This window comes from Rattus norvegicus, chromosome 3 (assembly GCF_036323735.1).
Source record: "Rattus norvegicus strain BN/NHsdMcwi chromosome 3, GRCr8, whole genome shotgun sequence".
NCBI lineage: Eukaryota > Metazoa > Chordata > Mammalia > Rodentia > Muridae > Rattus > Rattus norvegicus.
The window spans coordinates 67486299-67510272 of NC_086021.1; the positions used below are offsets into that span (position 1 = coordinate 67486299).

Genomic DNA, 23974 nt, shown 5'->3' on the forward strand with positions numbered 1-23974 from the left:
TGAGATTACGTTTGGCTGTAAGCTACAGAACAATATCTGAATAACAGGCACTGACCCAATTCAGAGCATTGTTTTTAAAACACACACACACACACACACACACACACAATGATCTGGCACAGGCAGTGTTAATAATTGCTAGGGAAGTTGCATGGTCAATAGCATTTGGTATGAGCCCCTCAGTCACTATTTGGTGCGGTCTTTCAGGCACCAAAATAGGTGTTTCAGCTCTAGTCGAGTCATTTACATTATTGCTGTATGAAGGAGAAGACCAAGAAACTGTGTTGATCCCTTTTAGATGTTTCCCAGGAAAGACTGCAATGCTTTCACTTAAAATCATTGCTGACACTCTACATCCATGGCCCCACAGGGCAATGTTTTGCTTTATTCCAGGTGGGATTATTCCTGTTTAAGAAGAGTTTATTTTTTTTTCTGCAGAAGGAAAGAAGAAAGGACACCAAGTGAATGAGTGCCAGACATCTCAAGAAAGAAAGAGGGATTTAAAGGCAGCGCTGTGAAGTATGTGGTTAAATACCTTCAACTCCACCTGAAAAACGAAGCGAATCGCCTGAGTTAGAGCCGTGATCTACACTATATTTTACTGGGTTTGACATAGAAATGAGGTTCAGCCTTGGGAGCCATGCATGGGTCATTGTTCCTCTTGTTACTACAGAGGTCATTAAACATCTATTTCTGGTTGCTGCTGTATACTCCTGCCAGTGAGGTATGTTCTCTTCCCGTTTATATGCACTTGTTAAACAGGAAAGCGTGGTGTGTCTGCTATTGCATAAAAATATTGCGTTTTCCAACGGACGTCCTGAATTCTCGAATGCGGTGTGATACAGGGCTTTAGTCACTTTTACTCTTTCACTTTTCTTTGTTTTAACATTCGAGGACATAAGGACAACTTCCAGCACTAAGTGATGGATCAGTACCTAGGCCTTTCATCCCAGTGTTTGACATGCAGAAGCATGGGGAGCTCAGTGAGTTCAAACTCAATCTACTCTACACAGTGACTTCTACGCCTGCCAAGCTGCATTGTGAAGCCTTGTCTCAAACACTAAACAAAACCAAACCACAAAAAGAGATGTTGGTGCTTCAGGACTATTGCAAGGATGAAATGTGGCTGGTCATACAACTTTGTTAGAAGTGTTAAATACTACCTATGTCAGAACGTTGCCTCTCTCTCTCCCTCTCTCTCTCTCTCTCTCTCTCTCTCTCTCTCTCTCTCTCTGTGTGTGTGTGTGTGTGTGTGTGTGTGTGTGTGTATTGGGCCAGTGACTCAGTTCTTGGACTCACTGTTGTCTGAGTTACCCTTCCTACCCATAGAATAATTCAGAAAATCTCCTGTTGCTTTTTATACTCTTACAAAGTCGTCATTGTTGAGATCACGGAATGTCAGTCATCTCCAGCCATCTTGAAGGCTTCCTTTTCCACCTTTACCAAGTCTTACTGTCAAAGGCCATGTACACTTCTCATTTTATGGTAGTTTTAGAAAGCTCCAGGTATGAGCATAAAGACTGACTCCTCCCTTCCCTTGGTGGATGTTCCTAATACATGCTAGAGGTAAAATAACAAAACAATGCATGTTGATTACAGTAAATTTGGAAAGAAATAAAGAAGAAAAAACCAATATTTTGGTCATATTCATAAGATTCTTTCTAGTCTTGTGTACATGAGTTTATTTAAATCGAACATATATGTACATGCATGTGTGTTTAAGAAAAACAGTATTGGCTATAAACATAGAGTATTTTGTTTTGTCCTCTGCATTCTAACTGAACTCTTTATAGTTTAAAAGATTTTTGAAGCAGAGAGTTTGTTGTTTTGTGGTTGTTTTTAAGCTGCTGCCTGGTATTTGGTTATGTAGACTACTTCCCTTAGTTAGGGTGTCCTTGCAGTGAAGAGACACCATGACCACAGCAACTCGTACAAAGGAAAACATTTCATTGGGGGTGGCTTACACTTCCAGAAGTTTAGTCCACTATTGTCATAGTTGGAGACACGGCAGCATGCAGGTAGATATGATGCTAGAGAAGGAGTTGAGAGTTCTACATATTGATCTTCAGTAGCAGAAGGAAACTGTGTGCCACACCGGTTGTAGCTTGAATATAGGAGACTCCAAAGCCCACTTTCACAGTGACATTCTTCCTCCAACAAGATCACACCTACTCCAACAAGGCCACACCTCCTAACAGCACTACTCCCTATGAGCAAAGCATTCAAACACATGAGTCTATGAGGGGCCATTTCTATTAAGACCACACACTATTATTCTTTCCAATTATAATTTTAAGTTTTGTTGTTTGGTATTTAAAGGTGACATCATATTTACAAGCACAGGCAAAGCCAAAATCAATAATCAGATTACAACACTTAGTCCCAGCTTTATTAACCATTCTGAAATTCTTGAGTTTAGACATCACCCTGTTATATCCTGTCCAGGTTCGAAAGACAGTTCCCAAGAAACTAGTCTCTTCTGCATCCATGGCTTTGATCATCTTCCTTCAGCGACCCGGCTCTATCCTCTGTAGCTGAGAGAGTTCAATGGGTGAGTGGCTCTATGATTTCTGGGACAAGGTCATAAAAGGACTTACTTTTTTTTTTGCCTTGTAGGAATTTAGAAGACATCTAACTACATGGAGTGTTGCCTTTAAGTAAGCCTAGTCAGTTATGTGTGTAGTGTTCACAATCTAGAACAAAGAGTGGGACAAAGAGGGAAAGAAACAAGGAACAACGAGAGATAAAAAGAGAGATCATGTGTATAACTCCAGCTATTTCTAAGCATTCCAATACGAAAAAGAAAAAAAAAAGCCAACTTGAACATCCGGAGCAGCCAAGCTTCCATACCATAGAGCCAGCCACTATGCAGTCAACACTAAGTGAGTTGCTCATGGTTCCTTACTCCAACCTTAGAAAAACAACTTAAAGGCATGAGCTATTTAATTTGGCTTGTGATGGCAGAGGTTTCAACCCATTTCTGGCTGGATTTATTGCTTTTAGGTCAAGGTAAGTGTCCTCAGAGAGTGCTACCACCGGGGACCAAAATGTTCAATACACAAGTCTATGGAAGACATTTTATTATTCAAACCCTAACATTCCTCTTCTGGCTTCTAAAGTCCAATGGCTACCTGAGAATACAAATTACACCCATTCTAAGAATCTTAGGAGTTGTTCAAAAGTCCAAGTGTGAAGGTGTTTCTGAGACTAAAGGCATGGATGTCATTTTTAGAAAGTAGATTCTTTTGAGGATTATAATGGCATGGAGTAAGCATTCCCAAACCAAAAGGCAGGGATGAGGACCCAAAGGAAGAGTGGGACCAACGCGAGACTGAAATGCATTAGGGCAAACATCAAGTCCTTAAGTCTGTGGCTGGTATCTGGGGGATACATTGATGTGATGTGAGCTCCACAGGGTTTGGGCACGCCTTCCTGTGGCTTTACTGGTGCCTATTTCTTGGGCTAACTATTGCCTGAAAATTTCCTTAGAGAATAGTCATGTCTCAGGCATCTCTAATGACATAGCCTTTGGGGGCGTGTCTGGTTCGAACTGCCGGAGCATCGCATGCTTTCCTTGACATGCGCAGTGGTTTGAATGAGAATGGCCTCGCCCTTTTGGGTCACATATTTGAAGACTAGGTCCCAGATGGTGGAATTATGTGGGAAGAGTTAGGAGTTGTGCCCTTGTTGGAGAAAGGGTGTCACTGGGGGTGGATGTTGAGGTTTAAAAATATCATTCCCATCGTGGCCTTTGCTTCCTGCTTATGCTATGAGGTCTCAGCCTTTCCTACCACCCTTGGAACATGGCTGAAAAGTGTGAGGTGGCTGCACACGAGCATGGTGAACCTGTTATTGAGAAAGACATGCTCCTGTATAGCCCCGTGGGAGCAGAACACACTGAAGGTACTGTTGACTGAAGGAACCCTTGACTGAAGGAACACCTTGAAGGAGTTAATCTTTTATGCCTTTACAGTGTAGCAGTAAGGTTTTCCTGATTCCTGAGAGGCCCCCAAGGCATCTTTATTACTGTCCCAGCATGAAGTACTTTGCTTCCTTTTTTATGCTTGATTTTAAATGCATATTTTTACTTGGCATATACTGATCACAGAAGTAGTGTGCCTCATTATGACATTCCTGTTTATGCACACAGTTCACTTTTATTATACTCAACTACTATAGTGCGTTCTCCTCTTCTCCCGCCCTTTCTCCTTCCATATGCCTCACCGGCTCCTTTACTTTGATCGTCTTTTCCCCTCTAGGGGTCACATTTGAGAGAAAGCATGAGTCTCAGGGCCTTTTCTTTTACTGTGGTACAATATTGATGCAAAAGCATCTAAAGGGAGGGAGGGATTATTTGAGCTTACAGTCCATCACGATGGGGAAGACATGGCGAAGGGCATGGAAAGAACAGAGGCCCTACTGGAGACAGGCTGGTTACACTGGAACAGGAAGTGAGGCTGGCTCTAAAGCATCAAGTCCCGCCCCCAGCGACCCATTTCCTTCAGGAAGAGAGGATCTACTTCTAAAGCTTCCACCAGGAGCACCACCAGCGGAGGATTGAGTGTTCCTGCGTGTGAGCTTATGGCCGTTTCGCATTCAAACCACAGAAACGCACACTTGCCTTTGTATAACATCATGGCCCTCTTCATCAACTGCAAACACAGTTCCCTTCTTCATGGCTGAACAAAAGTTCGTTTTGCATATATACACATCTTCTTCCTCATCCATCTGTTTATGGACATCTAGGGTGACTCCTTGAGGTGACCCTTGCATTTCTATGGCTCTAATATCTCCATCAACCATGATTTGTTTTTCTTCTTTCCCCTCGAAACACTGTTTGCCTCATTCCATTCTCCAATCTCTTCTAGCCAAAAGATGATTTTTTTAAGGAAAGGACCAAAAGACAAGGCAGAAAAGGAAAGACAAAGAAAGAGGAGAAGTGGGACACTTTCCTGCACTTTGTATTCTTTTCAAGGAAGAAAACTTCGCAGCTCACAAGTAGGGCACTTCTTTGTCTCTTGCTTTGTCCCTCTCTTCTTTTCCTTTGTATCCAAAGTACAAAAGCCACCTTGTATGGATGCTGGAGAACAAGAGAAAGGATAGTCACACCCCTGCAAGATATAGAAGGGAAAATGGAGCTTTGGCACAGGCATAGCATGTGCTGGCAGTGCCCTGAGTCAGAAACTGTGGGGAGCTTTAGGCATGGACGTCATTGCTTTGGTACTTGAGACTCAAGGATTCCTCAGCTCTGACAAGACAGCCAGTAACTAATGTGCAAGGCCAGATTGGAACAAAGGGACAGCAAGTCTTATCTGCTATTTTGTCTTTCAGATTTCTTCCTGCAGGAGTTCCAGTGTTCACAGAGTCAAGCTGCACAGTATCCTGTGTGCATAAAAACATCATCTAGTGCAGTGGTTCTCGGTGCCGCGTCCCTTTAATACAGTTCCTTATGTTGTGGTGACCTCCGGCCATAAAGTCATTGCTATTTTATAACTGTAACTTTGCTACAGTTACAAATCATAATCCAGGATATCTGATTTGTTACCCATAAGGGTCACAACACATAGGTCGAGAACCCTAGATTTAGAGTACACACATTCTTTCTTATTTGATGTCAGAATCCCTTTAGATTAGAGCAAGCTAGAGACTGACTCCACCTTGTTAAAGACAGCACTCTTCTACCCTAAACATTTCAGCATCTTTAAAAGTACGGCAAGCATAAATGTCCTAGGTACTCCTTCAATGCATTCTCATGACCATTCTACCGAGGGCAATTTGAGTAGGCATTACAAACATCAATTGGAGACTTCTATAGAAAAGACATGAAACACTCTGAATTCGGTGGGACTGTGTAGGTTGCCGTCAAATCCACAAAGGATGGCAGTGTCTCAAGGTTGCTATCAAGGCCCAATTGCTTGCTGTGCACCATGGGAGATTCCTGGAGAGCCCCCTTCTTGCACTATTTATTTATTTATTTTTAACTAACATAGTTCTAATTTTTGATTCTAGCTTTCACCATTTTTCTGCTCAGATTATCCACTTTAAACAGGCATCCCACTGGCATCCCTTTGTTCTCCCAGAGACTGTGGGTGCTGAGAGACCTTCCACAGCATGTGCTACTTGGCTCACCTTGGTGCAGAGTTGATTCTGCCTTATACAACTTGAAAGGCCCTTTATGTGGGTGTTGGTTTCTTAAATGCGGAGTGGTCCATCTTATTATCACTTCTGGTTTGTTTTTAAATTGAGTGTTTTGCTAACATACCTACTAGGTCCATCCAAAGAATATCTTTTTCCTCCCCTAAAACAATTAAGAAAAGCTGTATCGATCCTGCAGGGGAAAAGGGATGGGGAGGGCTCATGATGTGATTCGGTATCTGAGAGTTGTTATCTGTTTTAGTCTTGTCCTTGGGCCTACAAGGCACAATATTGACCTACCAGCCATCATGGTAGTCTTGTGACAGGCCACTTCAGGAAGGTCAAACACAACAGATTCGTTGGTGCAATAATATGCTGATATAAATATTTGATATTGAAGGAAGCACTAGGTTAAACCTCAGAACCACGGTTTATAGTTTGAGGTTCCCTGTCACCCTTACAACATGTTGCTATTACTACACAGATTAACTCCTCGGGGTGTGGCTTGAGAAATGTTAGCTTGGGTGAAGGGGATTTCTTCAGTTTAATTAGCTGAATTTTAATTTAGAAATTCAGCTGCACATCAGCTATACTAGGGCGTCTTTTTTTCTTTTAAGGCACCAGTGTGCTTCTATGATACCACTTATTGTGGTATACAATGCTAGCCTGCCCGTTGCTCACTTTGAAATACATTTACCACAAGCTCTCCTTGGAAGCAGTCATGAATCAATGTGGACTATCAGAAGAACCCTGGGACAGCGGTATACCCTCAGGACTTCTCCCGGGCAATGGCCATAATGCTGCTCATCTTGCAAGCTGTCGAAGAGGAAAAGAAATGTTGATAAGTCATGCCATTTTATTTCACAAACATAACTGGATAGTTACATAGAGCTGAAGATTGTCAAAATATTCCAAATATGTTTTAAAACTGTGTACGTACTTAGCTTTGGGAGGCCAACATCTTAAAATGTTCACTAAGTATGCAGGTTATCTTCTTGTAGTTTCTTAAACCCTGGTTTGTGGTTTTCTGGTCAGGAATTTATATTTCCTTGTAACCCATCTTTATTCCTGCATTGTCACATCCTAGAAATAAGAACGCTTCCTTAGGGAATCAGAAGCATATTGTAATAACCTTTCTTCATGACCATGCCTGGTTTAGTTTGGATACGGTTCAGGAAAAAGAAGAGGGTGGGAAAAAAACACTTGTGCACTTAAAAAAAAAAAAGCTTTTTTCAACAAGATTCCTTTGGGGAATACACTGTGGTTTTATTTCCATTTTTCATTTTCATTTTTATTACGGTTTATGTTTCTCAAATAGTCACTGTGTGGCTTAATATAGAAAACAAGTTTATGAGAATTTAACATTTATTTGACAGCTGGATAAAAAAAAGAAATAAAGGGGACTATTTATGTTCTTAGAGAGGATGCATAATGTAAGCTAATGTTTACATGCCTCTAAGGAGGCACCGGCATTAATATAGAGCTGAACGCGAAGTCAGGGGGAAGATGACTTCAGTTAGAACAGCCAAAGTAGAGGACTAACAAAAGCTGAAGAGATAATTCAACAAGTTCTGCACGGAATAAATTCACTATGGTAAGAAGACTGTTCAGTTTGAGAACATTCCTACATGTTCAAAATAACTCATCATATCATTTTGTATAATGGATGAGCTTCAGTGGTCATGGTTTCATAATTTGTAAAGCCTAACAAAAAAAGCCTAACCTTCTAGTTAGAGTTTTTATTTTTATACTTCTTTTCTAGAATGCTGTGGCATATTAAATTACATTGGGTTGGACATTTTAAATTCCAAGAGATACTTCTCCCAAAGACACTCAAATAAGGAGGCAGAAAGGACAGAGTCACGGGTTTCCAGCAGCATTAGGTTGGAGGGCTTGTGTGTGATTACAGAATGGCTCGTGACTCCTAATTACTGAAAATGTAGGGTTTCATCAGTTGGAGGTTTAGGTCCCAGGCTCCTGTTTCATAGAAACCCCAATAAAAGTGATAGACAAGTTCTAACTCTACTCTCCTGGCAATATTAACAGATGTAATTCTTGGAAGGGAAACCCTGAATCTGAATTGGGGAGCATTTTCATTGGTGAACGTGAAATAAGAAATAGTTCTTATTTCCCAGGTCCTGAGGGTCAAACATATGGATGCTGCTTGAGACTTGATGCTGGTACATGCCTCAGTGATGGCTCAGGAAGCAATGGCCCAGGAGGGGCATGGGACTCTCTTGCTAGTGGGTTGTGATGATGGCTGTTGTAGAGACATGGGGTATTTTATGGACCTTGGGAAGGGTACAGGTGTTATTTCAAGAGATGGAGGAGATGTTCTCCCAGAAGAGAGAGAGAGAGAGAGAGAGAGAGAGAGAGAGAGAGAGAGAGAGAGAGAGAGGCACAGGAATGACTGGATTGGAGTAGCTGCTACAGTCATGTTTTTTAGTTTCTCTGGCTAGGTATCAACTCCAAAACAGTGAAGGAAGAAAAACAAACACAATCAACAACAACCAAATAAGTTTGTCCATGGATTCTGTGGATAGGTCATAGTGAAGGAGTGGGGTTTTTTGTTTGTTTGTTTGATTGTTTGGTGAAGTCTGGATTTCATTTAGAAGATTAAATGGTCAGAGTCTAGAATCAACTGGATGCTTGCCCACCTAAATGTATGGTAGTTAATGCTGGAGCTTAAGGGGTAATTCAAGGGGTGTTCTGGGAACTAAATGTTCATGCTCCCAAGTTAAACCCAACCTTCAAAATCAAGGCATGTGCAAGTAGGGATATAGAGGAGAATTGAATGAAAAGATTCTTAGAAAAAGGAGCCCTGTACCCTTGCTTCCTATGACAGGACAAAACAAGAAGATGACTGCATGTAAGATGAAAATAGCATGCTCAGTAGACCCCAACCCAAGGAGTACTCTGACATCAGCCATTAGTGCCGAACTGTGAGAAAGGGATGCGTACTGTTCAAGCTGCTCTTGTTTATGAAGTTCTACCACAACAGCCTTCGCTGGCAGACATTTACTGACTGGAATCCCTCTCTCTGAGTTCCCAGGGTCAGAGGATAAAGAAAGAATGAGCTTTGTGACCTGTGACCTGACCTGTGACCCTCGACCTGCACAGGTACATAGGTTTCATATGCAGAGGTGTGTGTATGTCAGGGATTTGGGATGGGGAAGACCCTGAGATGGTCTTTGGCTTAGAGGTCTAAAAAACAAATAAGCTTTTTTTCAGATGGCACTGGGCCCCACTAATTATATAACTAAGAAAGAGAGGGGGAATGAGGGAGGGAGAGGGGGAGGGGGAACGGGAAGGAGAGAAGTACCCAGAAGCTACATTGGCTTTTCCTTCTTTTTAACCCTATCTAGGAAGCCGGGCAACATCACTTATAGTACACTGAAATTTGTTAGAAGTGTGTGCTTGGGGTGTTCCATATTCAGAGGGAAGAGAATAGACTGAGCTGCTTGATGGAAGGATGGCAAGGCTCTGGGAGAATATGTGGGAACATAAATATTGCTATGGCCATTTTTGGAAAATACAATCTGCCACACATGCTCTGTATGTATTTCTGCAGGTGGCACCTACTGGGTTAGTTTTTATTTTGTTTCTTGTGTAATAGAGTTTTAAAATTAAAGCTAGAGACTGAGACACCAAGATAGAACCGATGCAGCATTGCACAGCTAGATCTCAGCATACACAACTTTCTCTCCGCCACTTGAGTGGCTACAACTACTTCCAAGGTGGGAGATGGTGACACGAAGACCAGGCATTGGGAGGACATTGTTGGGAAGAACATCTCTCTCATTCTAGTTTACCCGAAGCTTAGCAACAAGACACCTCTGGGACCCTCTCAGAGGCTCTTGAGTCACTGTTCTCAGAGTCGGGATGCTCAGAAGCTCAGAGCCTAACATGTTTGAAGAGGGTGATGGCAGCAGACTGAAGAAATTCTGCAGAAGGAATGTGGCTTAGGGGCAGAACACTTGGGTTCAACCCTTAAAACTGTGAAATATAAAATGCTATCTTTAATTTTTATGAAAAATCTTATTTTACTAAAATATATCGTTTATTAACTTATTTTTCTATTGTTATGATTGCAGTCACTAGGAGTATTGGTATCTTTTTCAAAAAAATAAAAAATAAAATTATCCACAGATCAAACATGGCAGGGGACTCTGTGGCTTACCAAATCTATTTAGTAGACCTTAGCACATCAGTTACAGATAAATTTCTCCAAGACCAATCTGAACACCCCTGAAGCCTTTCAGAGAGAGGGAGGCATTCTAACAGGCCCAGGGCAACCTCAGAGGAATGGCCCATTCTTAAGAGTCCAGGGGAAGCTCCCAGGAGAGAAGAAAGGAGGGGATGAAGAGCTGCTTTTTCCACTCAGACTGAGATGAGCACATTACATATCAACTCCAGGCAGGCTAGAGCGCTTCTAGTTCCAGAATTCAAAGGGCAGAGAGATATTTCCCATAATGACCAGGGACCTTGAGGGAGCGAGTCAGTATGAATTGGTTCTGCATCTGGCTCATAGTATTCTAGAAAAATAAAGAACCAAGATCCAGGAACTAAAACTGATGCTGGATGATTAAGAGCTGTAGAAAGTCTCCCAACCAAAAGAAGCCCAGGACCAGATGGGTTTAGTACAGAATTCTATCAGACTTTCATAGAAGACCTAATACCAATACTGTCCAAACTATTCCAAAAATAGAAACAGAAGCAACACTATCCAATTCCATCTATGAAGCCACAATTACGTTTATACCTAAACTACACAAAGGCCCAACAAAGAAAGAGAACTCAGATCAATTTCCCTTATGAATACTGATGCAAAACTACTCAATACAATTCTCACAAACTGAATTTAAGAACACATCAAAATAATCATTCATCATGATCAAGTAGACTTCATGACAGAGACACAGTGATGGTTCAATATATGGAAATCCATCAATGCAATCCACTACAGAAACAAACTCAAAGATAAAAAAAAAAAACCAAAAACAAAAAACAAAACAAAAAAAACACATGATCATCTCATTAGATGCTCAGAAAGCACTTGACAAAACTCAACACCCCTTCAAGGTAAAAGTGTTGGAAAGATCAGGAATTCAAGGCCCATACCCAAACATACTAAAAAGTAATGTACAGCAAAGCAGTAGCCACCATCAAACTAAATGGAAAAAACATGAAGCAATCCTACTAATATCAGGAATTAAACAAGGCTGTCTACTCTCTAACTATGTATTCAATATAGTACTCTAAGTCCTAGGCAGAGCAATCAGACAACAAAAGGAGGTCAAAGGGATACAAATTGGAAAGGAAGAAGTAAAAATATCACTATTTGCAGATGATAGATAGTGTACTTAAGTGACCCCAAAAATTCCACCAGAGAACTCCTAAACCCACTAAACAACTTCAGCAAAGTGGCTGGATATTAAATTAACTCAAACAAACCAGCAGCCTTCCTCTACTCAAAGGATAAACCAGCTGAGAAAGAAATTAGGGAAATGACAATAGTCACAAGTAAAATAAAATCCCTTGGTATGACTCTAACCAAGCAAGTGAAAGATCTGTATAACAAGAACTTCAAGCTTCTGAAAAAAGAAATTGAAGATCTCAGAAGATGGAAAGATCTCCCATGCTCATGGATTGGCAAGATTAATATAGTAAAGATGGCCATCTTGCCAAAAACAATCTACAGATTCAATGCAATCCCCATTAAAATCCAAGTCAATTCTTCATAGAGTTAGAAAGAGCAATTTGCAAATTCATTAGGAATAACAAAAAACCCAGGAGAATATAAACTATTCTCAACAATAAAAGAACTTCTGAGGGAATCACCATCCCTGACCTCAAGCTGTATTACAAAGCAAAAGTAATAAAACAAAACAAAACAAAACAAAAACAACTGTATGGTATTGATACAGAGACAGACAGGTAGATCAATGGAATAAAATTGAAAACCCAGAAATGAACCCACACACCTATGGTCATTTGATCCTTGACAAAGGAGCTAAAACCATCTAGTGGAAAAAAAATAGCATTTTCAACAAATGGTGCTGGTTCAACTGGAGGTCAGCATATAGAAGAATGCAGATCAATCCATTCTTATCAAATGGAATCCATTCTTATCATTCTGTACAAAGCCCAAGTCCAAGTGGATCAAGGACCTCCATACAAAACCAGATACACTCAAACTAATAGAAGAAAAAGTGGGGAAGAACCTTGAACACATGGGCACTAGGGAAAATTTCTTGAACAGAATACCAATGGCTTATGCTCTAAGATCAAGAATTGACAAATGGGACTTCATAAAACTGCAAAGCTTCTGTAAGGCAAAGGACACTGTCATTAGGACAAAATGGCAACCAACAGATTGGAGAAAGATCTTTACCAATCTTACATCCAATAGAGGGCTCATATCCAATATATACAAAGAACTCAAGAAGTAAACTCCAGAGAATCAAATAACCCTATTAAAAAATGGGGTATGGAGCTAAACAAAGAATTCTCAACTGAGGAATATCAAATGACTGAGAAGCACATAAAGAAATGTTGAACATCTCTAGCCATCAGGGAAATGCAAATCAAAACAACCCTGAGATTCCACTTCACACAAGTCAGTATGGCTAAGATCAAAAACTCAGGAGGCAACAACAGATGCTGGCAAGGATGTGGGGTAAAAGGAACACTCCTCCATTGTTGATGGGATTACAAGCTGGTACAACTACTCTGGAAATAAGTCTGGTGGTTCCTCAGAAAATTGCACATAATACTACCTGAGGACCCAACTGTCCCACTCCTGGGCATATACCCAAAAGATGCTCCAACGTACAACAAAGACACATGCACCACCATGTTCATAGCAGCCTTATTTATAATAGCCAGAAGCTGGAAAGATCCCAGCTGTCCTTCAATAGAAGAATGAATACAGAAAATGTGGTACATCTACACTGTGGAGTACTATTCAGCTATTAAAAGCAATGACTTCATGAAATTCATAGGCAAATGGATGGAACTAGAAAATATCATCCTGAGTGAGGTAACCCAACCACAAAAAAATCACACATGGTATGTACTCACTGATAAGTGGATATAAGCCCAAAAGCTCAAATTACCCAAGATACAACCCACAGACCACATGAAGCTCAAGAAGAAGGATGATCAAAATGTGAATGCTTCAGTCCCTTCTTAGAAGGGGGAACAAAAATATTCATAGGAAGAAATGAGGAGACAAAGTTTGGAGCAGAGACTGAAGGAAAGGCCATCTAGCAACTGTCCTACCTGGGGACCTAGCCCATGTACATACAACCACCAAACCCAGACAGTATTGGTGATGCCAAGAAGTACATGCTGACAGGAGCCTGATATGGCTGTCTCCTGAGAGGCTCTGCCAGAACATGACAAATACAGAGGCAGATGCTAGCAGCCAACCATTGAACTGAAAATGGGGTCCAAATTGGAGGAGTTAGAGAAAGGATTGAAGGAGCTGAAGGGATTTGCAACCCCATAAGAACAACATTACCAACCAACCAGAGCTGTCAGGGACTAAACCACCACCCAGAGAGTACACATGAACAGACCCATGACTCCAGCTGCATATGTAGCAGAAGATAGCCTTGTTGGGCACCAATGGGAGGAGAAGTCCTTGGTCCTGCCAAGGCTCAACACCCCCTCACCCCAAGTGTAGGAGAAGGTCAGGGCGGGGAGGCGGGAAGGGGTGGGTAGATGGGTTGGGGAGCATACTCATAGAAGGAGGGGATGGTATAGGGGTTTATGGAAGGGAAACCAGGAATGGGGTTAACATTTGAAATGCAAATAAAAAATCTAATAAAAATAAGAGAGCTGCAGAATCCCTTAAAGGTTTGTCCAGCCAGTCTGCTCGGCCATAACTGGGGTATGTTTCATGTGGAAGCAGGGCTTGTAGGAGATAATTAAACCATAAAGGTGAGACCTTAAGGGTGGGTAATGAGAACATTTTAGTGAATCATGAAGTCTAAAATGAGATATGTCTACACAACCCAATATGGTCAACTCCCTGTCCTTGTTCTTCCATCGTCAGTTCTATCTGGGACCACAGGCCCAGCAGAGACCCTGCAGGATACTCATCGAAGCTCCCCGAAGGACAGACTCATTTCTAAACACTTGCCAGGCCCAGAATACTGAAAGGTAATCCTAAGTACTAGTACATCTGGCTTTAACTTAGAAACTGACTAGTAAGTTTCAACACAGCTTCTGGAAATCAGGACGGAGGTCACAAGGTAGAGAGAGTGAGTGACCACAGAGAGGATCATCAAACCGCAGGAAGACATCTAGAGAAGAATTGTTCCAGTTTTGAGCTGTGAAAGCTTTAAAGTCTTCTTACCAAAGGGGCTGGAGGATGCTATAGTCCCAGACACTCAAAGTCCTGGGATGTGCTCAAATGCTTAGTCCCCAGCAAAGGCCACTGCACATGTGTAGACAGGGAGTAGTGCAGGTCCCTGGGCACACTTGTTCGACGCCTGTCATACCTGAACATTAAAGCAGTTGAGACTCAACAAGAAATCACAAGCAACAAGTGGGCACAAAACCCAAACTGTGGGTTCTTTTATCTGGCTTCTCAGGGACTGTGCACTTCCAGGAACTATTTAAAGTCCCATCTCATCTCCCACTCATCCACCCATGCCCATCACGTGAAGTTCAGCATTTGCCTCTTTCCTACATGGGACCAGCAACTCTAGGAGGCAGTGCCAAATCTCCCACGGAGCCTGGAGTTGCAGTTAATCTACGGGTTGATTGACAGAAAACCCAGCCTCTCTCTTGCTACCCCTATACCTCAGTCAAGTAACTCCCGTGCAGATGGAATTGGCTGCTTTAACATCTAATCAAGACAGGGTGGAGTGCTCTTAGCTCCAGAAGTAAAGGACACAGAAGTGTTTTCCATGACGTACGGGCTCCCTCCACGTGTGCTCAATTTAGCTCATTTGCTTCTTGAGTTCCATGACACACGCATGACTTACCAGCTAGCCCTCAGCTCACACATGACCTGGACCTCAGTCCTAAGCTCTAAGCACTTGATTTTTTTTTTTTTTGACCAAGTCATCTGGTGCTTCTCACTCTGTTGGCAAGGATTTCCATTTGGAGATGTGACTGCTGTGGTCATCCTTCGTGATTTTCTTGGGATGCCGCATAGCATTTTAAACAACTGCATTAGCTTGGTGAATCTCAATTTCTTCATTCACATGATTGGGATAAAAACCAGTACATTGTAAACGAATAAGTGAATAAATGTGACAGCACCTAATTAAAATTATAACACATACAATAGATGTATGTGTGGTGTTAGCGTAATCTGGTTACCAAGATAATGCAGAGATTTCTAATCCTCTTATTTTTGCCTTTATTCTTACTTATTGTCTCCGCCTCCCTTAACCCTTGCCTGGATCTCTGGTCTTCAGGTCCAGAGAGAGTAAATGTCAATATCTATCTGCCCTCTGGACTATTTTCTAGGGACAGTGTCTTCCTACTAGGTCACACAAAGGCCAGCCACTTCCTTTCAATCCCGGGTGTGCCTTCTCTGGTTTTCTCCGTTGGAGGGCTTTTCTCTCTGGCCTAACTTCTAGTGACTACAGAAACCTGTAAAATTCCAGTGCAGCCAACGCTTCTCTCTCTCCTTCCCTCGGAGCTGTCACAGAGGATAATCAGGACAGCAAAGTGTTCTGGCAGCCAAGCAAAGACTGTTTTTAAGGATAGAGAGAACAACTCTGGAAAAGGCTGCCAACATCTGAAGGAAGGTAAGCCCTAAAGTATTGATCGTTGGAGTTGGCAGTGTGGAAGTTGCTGACGAAATGGGGACGGCCGTGTGATTAGCGTGGGTTCAAACTAGAAGCCAGCAGGAAACGCTAACTTAAAATCAGACAGGTAAAGGCAGCTCATTTGCTAAGTCAGAGATAGAGAAATAAAGCGAAGTGATCACGGCTGAAAGAGTAGACTTGGAGAAGGAACTTGCCTGCAGTTATGGTTTAAGTAGGTCAGAACTGGGACTTACCACGGAGGATGGTCTTGGGGACAGAGACAACTCAACAAGTATATTTTCAGGGAAGTGAAACACTCGCACACACAAGTAAGGGGGTGGGTAATGACTTCAGTTAATTACCCAGAGGAAGCAGAACTGTCAGTTATGAATGAGGTATTAGAATTTGAAGAAAAAGAAGGCAAGAAATAGTCACACATGGCAGTCGAATAGCTAACAAGTAGGGAAATCTGATGCAATTGCTAAGCACTGCTGGTCTCCTCGTCACATTCAGTCTTGCATCTGACTTGATATCATCAGTGTATTTTCTCTAGACACGGTCATCCACGTCAGCGCAGGCGCAGAGCAAGCGAATGTTGCGTTCAGCCAATCAGGCGCACAGTTCAAAGACATCAAGGGAGGCTGGATACAAAAGCTGGAGAGTAGGAGAGGTGGGGCTGCAGGAAAAGCTAATGAAAAACCTAAAGAATCCACTATTTGATGACGGTTGCTAGACAGAGAGATTGTCAGTGTAGAGATGTGTAGGGATTGAGCTAAAGGAATAATATTCACATTTAGTCAGAAAAGTAAACAACACTGAGGTCATGGAGCATTGCAGTTAGGGTCAGAATCAAAGAACAATATTCGTGGAAATGAGTGGTAAAGGGTGCGTGTGTGCTTGCGTGCATGTGTGTGTGTGCGTGTATGTGTCCTCAATCTATAAATCCAAGATTTGAAACCGAAGGCATTGCAAAGCATCGGATGTGGGGACAGAGACTCACCAAGAAGCTAGAGTAGAAGGCTGAGAAAGTAGGAAACATAATTATCTTTAAAGATCACGAGGGAGAACCAAGCAGACAGTAGCAGGCACGGAATGGAGGTGTGGACGAGGTCAACAATCTCAGTCAGCATGACGGGCAGATCCAGTTTAACATGTCCCCTAGGTTGATGTCAGCGAACAACATGTGAAGAGTCACTGTTTGCATTCCCCAAATTATGTTTCCATTTTAGCGAAATATGTTAGAAAGAAGCAGAGGAAGGAGGGCTTTGATTGATTTAACTCAGTGGCCATAATCTAGCTTAATCACTAATCTCAAAATGAGACCGGGGAACCTCTGGGTTTCCTTAAATGTCTTTTTTTTTCTGATTATCTGTATTTCTACAATAATACTAGGATGACGTTTGCTGCTGTTTACTCTTTTTATCCTGTGGGTGTAGCGGAGAGTTCTAGAAGCTGCATAGAAGAGAGCACGATGATTGGTGCAGAAGCAAATGCAGAAATCCATCTACTTCCCAGGCAGGAAGAAATCAGAGATGCCAGGGGCTGTAAAACAGGCCATTGTCTTTCTGTATTTTCTCTGTTTTTGTGAAAGGTATTTTTCCCATAAAATTATTATTTATGTTAACCTATAGCGGGAGAATTCTTCTAACATAAAGTAAATAAACAGTTATTCATTTGTTTTCATTTAGAATATGCTAAAGCACGAACATATATTGCCCATACAAATACAGTGCCAGCATTTAAGAGAGCACAGGTTGTTCCTGACATCAAAACCGTTTAAGAACCTCTGACTTTTGCCACTTGTTGAAGATGCGGGCGCTCACAGGGAGGGGCTGAAAGGTCAGACAGAGGAGGACACAGAGTCCTGCAGAGGCTTTTCAGACTGTGACCTGCATGTTCACCCCCCCCAGGGCAGTGGCTGGAATGTGTGTAGGAAAGTTGTCAAAGAGACCCGTTTTTTCTCGGCAGCTTTCCTAGCCTCGGGCATCGGGAAGAACATTCACTTAATAAGTAATTATTCTGAAAATTTGACCAATAAGTGAGACTCTATTAGAAAGTAGTGTATTTTTGCAATCTCCACGAAGTATCTGAAGTTTATTTCTTTCCTTTAGTATGTACACTATATATATATATATATATATATATATATATATATATATATATATATACACACACACACATATATATATACATCACTATAGAAAATTAGAGAATTCTGAAGTCTTAAAAACATGAATTTTATTTCCCAGAGAAAATGACTAGCATATACATTTTCTTTCTCTTTTAAACAAAGTTATGATTATTGTTAAAGGTATTACTTTATGCCTGCTGTAGTTCTTTTTTTTTCTTCTTTTTTCGGAGCTGGGGACCGAACCCAGGGTCTTGCGCTTGCTAGACAAGTGCTCTACCACTGAGCCAAATCCCCAATCCCCCTGCTGTAGTTCTTAACCCCTTTTAATAATTGTTTCCTGTTTTGGTAATCAGTGGTCATCATTATGTACATGGAATAAAATATTGCCTTTGAGTTATACAAATAAATGAAAACTTATGCTATTTTACATGAGCACTCATCCCACATTATTAGTTTTTACAATGAATCTTTGAGTACAACCTTCCCAAAATATTAATTTAGTTTACACACACGTTCACTGCTGCAAAAATATGTATATCACTGATTCAAAAGTGTTCATTTTATTACTGACAAAAATATAATGAAGATGTAGCTTCCTCCAAAATTGCATGTACTTTTATTATTGCTGTTATTGTTAAAATTTATTGAGAATTTAAATAAAATTCGTGTTCTCCTTTTTAACATAATTAAATGAAGTTGCATTTTGTTTGGGAAAATTATAGGTCAGGAAGATTATGGAAATGAAGACATCATTGAAGGGAAATAATGATTACAACAATATCAAAATGTACTGGAAAACAAGAAAAAATAGTATGGTTTGATAATAAAGATCGAGAAATAAAAATATCTCCTGGGAAATATAGCCTTGCATACCTGAAAGTGGTGTTTAAGTATAGACACCTTCACCAATATGCAGCGACACTAATAAATGTTCAATACGCGTTGCAAAAAAAATACCTTGGCTTCTTTCGTTTTTTCTTTTCCTTTTCTTTCTTCCCTTTTTTTTTTAACCCGAAAGAACACATTTTTTTTTCTAAAACAGCTAGTTTTGAAGAGAAAATTGGAAGAAAAGATGTATGGTGCCATCTAGTGGTTATCAATATAACTGCATACATACTGTTCTTTTTCGTTTCCATTCGCAAAAAATAAATTTCTTCAAAGATTCGAGGTAGGTAAATTATTTATTAATAAAATATTTCGTACGTACTTCTTCAGTACTAATTTAGGAAAAGTCTAATTTCAGTGCTGTTAAGGTGATTGTTAGGTCCTCAGAGATTAAGGTGGTCTGTGTAATTATCTGTAGTTAGCGTTCAAGAAATTACAGTTCCAGACATTTACATAAACAAGCATGCCAACCTGTCATACTTTTTTTTAGTAACACAATGAAACAAAAGAACAATTTGAATAAAAGCACGCTGATTGAAAATTCATATATGGGAGCAGAACCTGCCAGCCGTTATAAATTCTGAATAAAGAACACAATTGGAGAAACCTGTTCTTTGGCTTGAGGTGCGGGAGGCTTGCCGCTTGCCCTCAGCTGTTGCTAGTGTGGCCAAGTAGTTCCTGGGATGACCGCAGACTGCGTCTTTTCTCCTAGTCTCCAGGGAGGAGTTACACACCTTTGACCGTCGCCACACACTGCCCATCTCCACATTGATCCTCTGTCTGCATCTGCCCCATCAAACAAAACCAAAGGTCCTACATTCACACGGGAGAAAATCTACAAAGCAGCCCTTCGGTTTCAGTGAACAAGTCCACCCTGTCCATTACGCGCCTGCAGCAGTAGTTCCCTGCTATAATGTATGTCTTCTCGCCGATAAAGGCTCCGTGGACGTCACAGCGTTAGTCCCCTTCACTGGACTTTGGGTCTGCCAGTGAGATAATGGGACCAGTGTGTTCCCAGCTCATCGTGAGTGAAAGCTCAAGATGTAGAAGCTTCAGGTGGCCAAGAATGTAAACCTGAGGGTCTGAATAATAAGTGGGGGCAAGGGGCTGAAGTCTAAGGAGCAGGGATCGGAGGTAAAGGGAGGGTATCCTGATGTGTCCTACCCAGTGGCTGTTGCTGTGCTCAGCCTGAGTTCTCCTTGATATCTCAGTACCTGCCCGAGGACCCTTCATTTGGTGAATCGTATACAAATGCCTTCCTATCCTTTGATTCGGAAGTGTACTCAATAAACCATCTATAGGGACAGCCTTTTTTTTTTTTTTTTTTTAAATATCACTCAGTAGCTCTATTTCTTCCATGCCAAGTCTGAATTCTTTTGTATGACCTGTGAGAGCTCTTTGACCTCTCAGCATCCCTCACTTCTGGGTCTTTTCCTTCTCCCCACTGGCCTTTTACCTTTCCCTCTACACCTTAAGCACTAGCTGTATTCAAATTCCAGTTTGTGGGGTTTACCCGACACTTATTCGGGCTAGCCCGAATGTTCCAGAAAACATTTTATTCTCTTTCTTTCCTCCCTGGCTTCGGTTTGACCTTCAGATACAAGTCTAAGCCCCTAAGGTCTCTCGGACTTGGACTATTTTACTGACATCACTCCATCATGTATCCCACATCCTGCTACTGCTTTGCTGACTCCGTGACAAAAATGGCCTCTTCCTTTGGGAGAGACTAAGCTAGCTCTGTGATGGATGGATGGTGTTTGTCTCCCTGCGGCTTTGTACTGAACGTGGGCAATAGTAAGCGCTACATACATGCCCAAAGAACTGATGAGAAGTTCCTGTTATTTAAGTGAAAGCAAATAAGGCTCGAGCACTCTATAAAACACTTCCGTGACACGGGACCTAATTGACACGGGACCTCCTTTCTCCTTCAGCTGGAATTTGTAAATCCCTTCTTCATTTTGTGAGAGCTGTTGTTTCAGGTTTCAAAAATGAGACTCCCACTTTCAATGCGACTTCTTATTTAAGTCAAAAGCTGAATGCACACAATCGGTATAAAGATTATCTCTATTTTGTGGACATGGGTGGTCCAGACACCCACAAGGAGATAAATAAATGTTTGAGGTGGGTCCTTCAATGATTTTTTCAATGGATGCCAATTTGGCAAGCTCGCCTGGGCCCTACCAGTGTGAGGAACCATGATTTTGGTATGATGTTGGGGAATTTGTGGCTCCCATCTGCTGGTTATCTCGCAAAATGTAGAGCTGAGAAAAATCACATACTGATTAAATCATAGAATCCCACACTTGGAAGGGACTTCATGAGATGATCGGGCCCGTCTCCTGAAGGTCAATGCATAAACCATCTTGTGCAGATGGCTGTTTATACTATTTTTAAAGCTCTTTAAGGATAGAGATTACACAGCTTCCCGTGGTAGTCTGATCTTCATGGTCAAGAACTTCCCTTTTAAAAAACCAGCTTCTCGCTGCAGTTTGGCTCACTTCCTCTTTTTGTCAGCTCGCTGCGAATGTGGGGAGCACATGATCAGAGTCCCCTGCTAATTATCCCTGGCCCACATCTCACACCCTTGCAACTAATTATTAAGAGCTATGCTGTTTCCCCTCCTAAGCGACACAGTCACAATGTCTTTATTTTTTTCAGGAGACTTATTTCCCCCTCCTATTATTTTTGTAATTTACTTTTTTTAATTTTTTTTTTTTTTGCCATACCACCACCCTGCGGAAAACTGATAATTGCGCTTGCGCTCATGTCTAGATCAGCTGTCAATGGACGGCGAAGCACCCTTACCTTGCTGCCTAGACCGCAACCTTTCTGTTTTTGTTCCTCCTGTGGATTTTTGTTCTGCAGTAAATCCCGAGCTGTTCACTGTCAACCTGCTACAATGGGGGAATCGCTCTTATTTGTATTGGTTCCTTTCTCAGAAGTGCGTGTCCTGTCCTGACCACCAGGAAGTGAATAGTCAAACGGGTCTCACAATTTCGATGAAGGAGTCTGAGTTGAGGAGAAAATCCTGGATGATCCAGGCAAGCCCAGCGTAGATACAAATGTGACGATAAAATAGGCAGATCTGAGATAGAGAGGAAGGGGGGAACAGATGTTAGGGTGATAGGTTTGAAGGTGGATAGGGCCACAAACCATGCAGTGGAGCCTCTCCACAGCTGGATAAGCAGACACTGAGTCCTTTGAACTGCTGTGGAAAACAGCACCATACTGCTACCTAGATTTCAGCCAGGGTGTGTGTGTGTGTGTGTGTGTGTGTGTGTGTGTGTGTGTGTGCGCGCGCGCGGGCAGTTTAGCTGACTTACTTTTTCTCTCTTTCAGGACTCGCCATTGAAATTAGGGCTCCGTGGTGTGCTAGGCAAATGCTCTCCCTGAGATCCATCCTTAGGCATCTTCTTACCTTTTGAGATAGGATCTCAAAGTTGCCCAGCCTGGCCTCAAATTCATTTCTAGCTGATGCTGTTCTTGAATTTATAATCCTCCTGCCCCAGCCTCCCTTTTTATTACAGGATTGCACTGCTAGGTCTGGCTTGATTTTGACTTCTGATTTGGAGAATTGTAAGGGGGATAAATTAGTGTTCTCTGAAAGGACCAAGGTGTCGAAAATCTGTTAGCAGCACAGAAAGAAACAGTGTCCATGTATGAAGAGGCTATGTCTGCTTGTCTTGAACGTAGAGGTTTTATTTTATAGACCTTTAGGGCTGTGAAGGTTTATTAGTTTCATCTCCCCAGCATAGAAGGCTGTAACAAAAGTAACAGGTGTGTACCAGAAGATCAATAACTCACTGCTTCTTATGGATTATTAAAAGTAATTCTTCTAGTAGTTTTTCACCTATGAAGAGTTCTCTGTGAGGCATTGCTCCACGAGCTTGGAACGGTTCATCTTGCCTCACTAGAGGCACAAGAGAGGGATTAGAATGGTCACTTTTCTGGGGCTTCCAGACTCGAGGCCACACAATTAGGTGCTCACTAAGCTGATATTTGAGCCACTAGCCCTGTATCATGCTGGCCTGCTGTGTCGCTGGCTTCTGTGTCCCTAGACAGAGTGCAAAATTGTGAAGCCTGTGAAGCATCGAGCACTGTCAAGGGAGATGTGTCACTACGCATGTGACTCTTGGGGAAATAAACCTGGTTTCCTAGAAATGCCTTCCTTGTACTTGTTCCACATGTCAGATGAAAATGTTTCAAACATCAAAAAAAAAAAATCACAATTGTTCGAAAAGTGACTGGGATCACTCAAAAGTATCTCAGGAGCAGGGAGAAGCAGGCATTCTCTGTTTCAGCAGGAACCTGTGATTTCCCTGGGGGAAGTCAAGTCAATCAACAGAGCAGGGTTTGAACTCTGCATGGTGGAAATTTCTGTCATTGCATTGCTCTTATGTAGGGACTTTATTACCTGTGCAGTTTGATGTGTAAGGCAGGGAGGGACATGGCTTCCCTTCTGTGCTGTTCTTATCTCTCCATGCTGTCACTTCGAAGGGGAAGAGGACATTTTATTTTTAACGTTACCTTCTCCACTTGTGCTTTCCATGAGGTCTGCAGAAGCTAGGGGACTCCTGCAGTTCTCTCATCTTAAACCAACGATGGCAAATTCAGTCAACCAATAACCAACAAATACCCACTGGCTCTGCTAATGAGCTACTTTCCCTTTCAAAAGTCAATAAGTTCACTCATTTTCCATCGCTACTCAAATATTCATACATCGCCCTATCAGACTGCACTCTTACATCTCTCTCACATACTTTACCACACTCTCGCCTCTATTCTTCATGGCCAATCATTAAAGACCACCATGGTGTCCATATTGTTCTTTGTTCTCACTTTCTTCTCTCTTTGTAGTCCATGATCATAATTCTGCTTGATGATTCCTTTATGACAGGACAGAACCTTAAACACACACACACACATACACACACACACACACACACACACACACACACACACACACACACAGAGCTTATGTTCCTGTGGGAGTCTCAGATCAACTGGGCATCATTTCTTTCCTGTGTCCAAACCAAATCTACAGCTTCCT

General features: G+C 41.8%; 2 long non-coding RNA genes across 3 annotated transcripts; one reads left to right on the plus strand and one right to left on the minus strand.

Moving 5' to 3' along the window:
• Positions 1 to 9: 9 nt before the first annotated feature.
• On the minus strand, positions 10 to 23974 carry LOC120101554 (uncharacterized). The gene is made up of 3 exons (XR_005502169.2): positions 21730 to 23974; positions 6833 to 6951; positions 10 to 5080 (listed from the first exon to the last, which is right to left on the minus strand). It is a non-coding gene; the product is annotated as an uncharacterized LOC120101554 (long non-coding RNA).
• LOC103691814 (uncharacterized) lies at positions 15645 to 18883 on the plus strand. Of its 2 annotated transcripts, none has more exons than XR_005502168.2 (3): positions 15645 to 15908; positions 17345 to 17499; positions 18762 to 18883. It is a non-coding gene; the product is annotated as an uncharacterized LOC103691814 (long non-coding RNA). The 2 variants fall into 2 exon arrangements; XR_591519.3 differs by having other exon boundaries at positions 15653 to 15908; positions 17301 to 17499.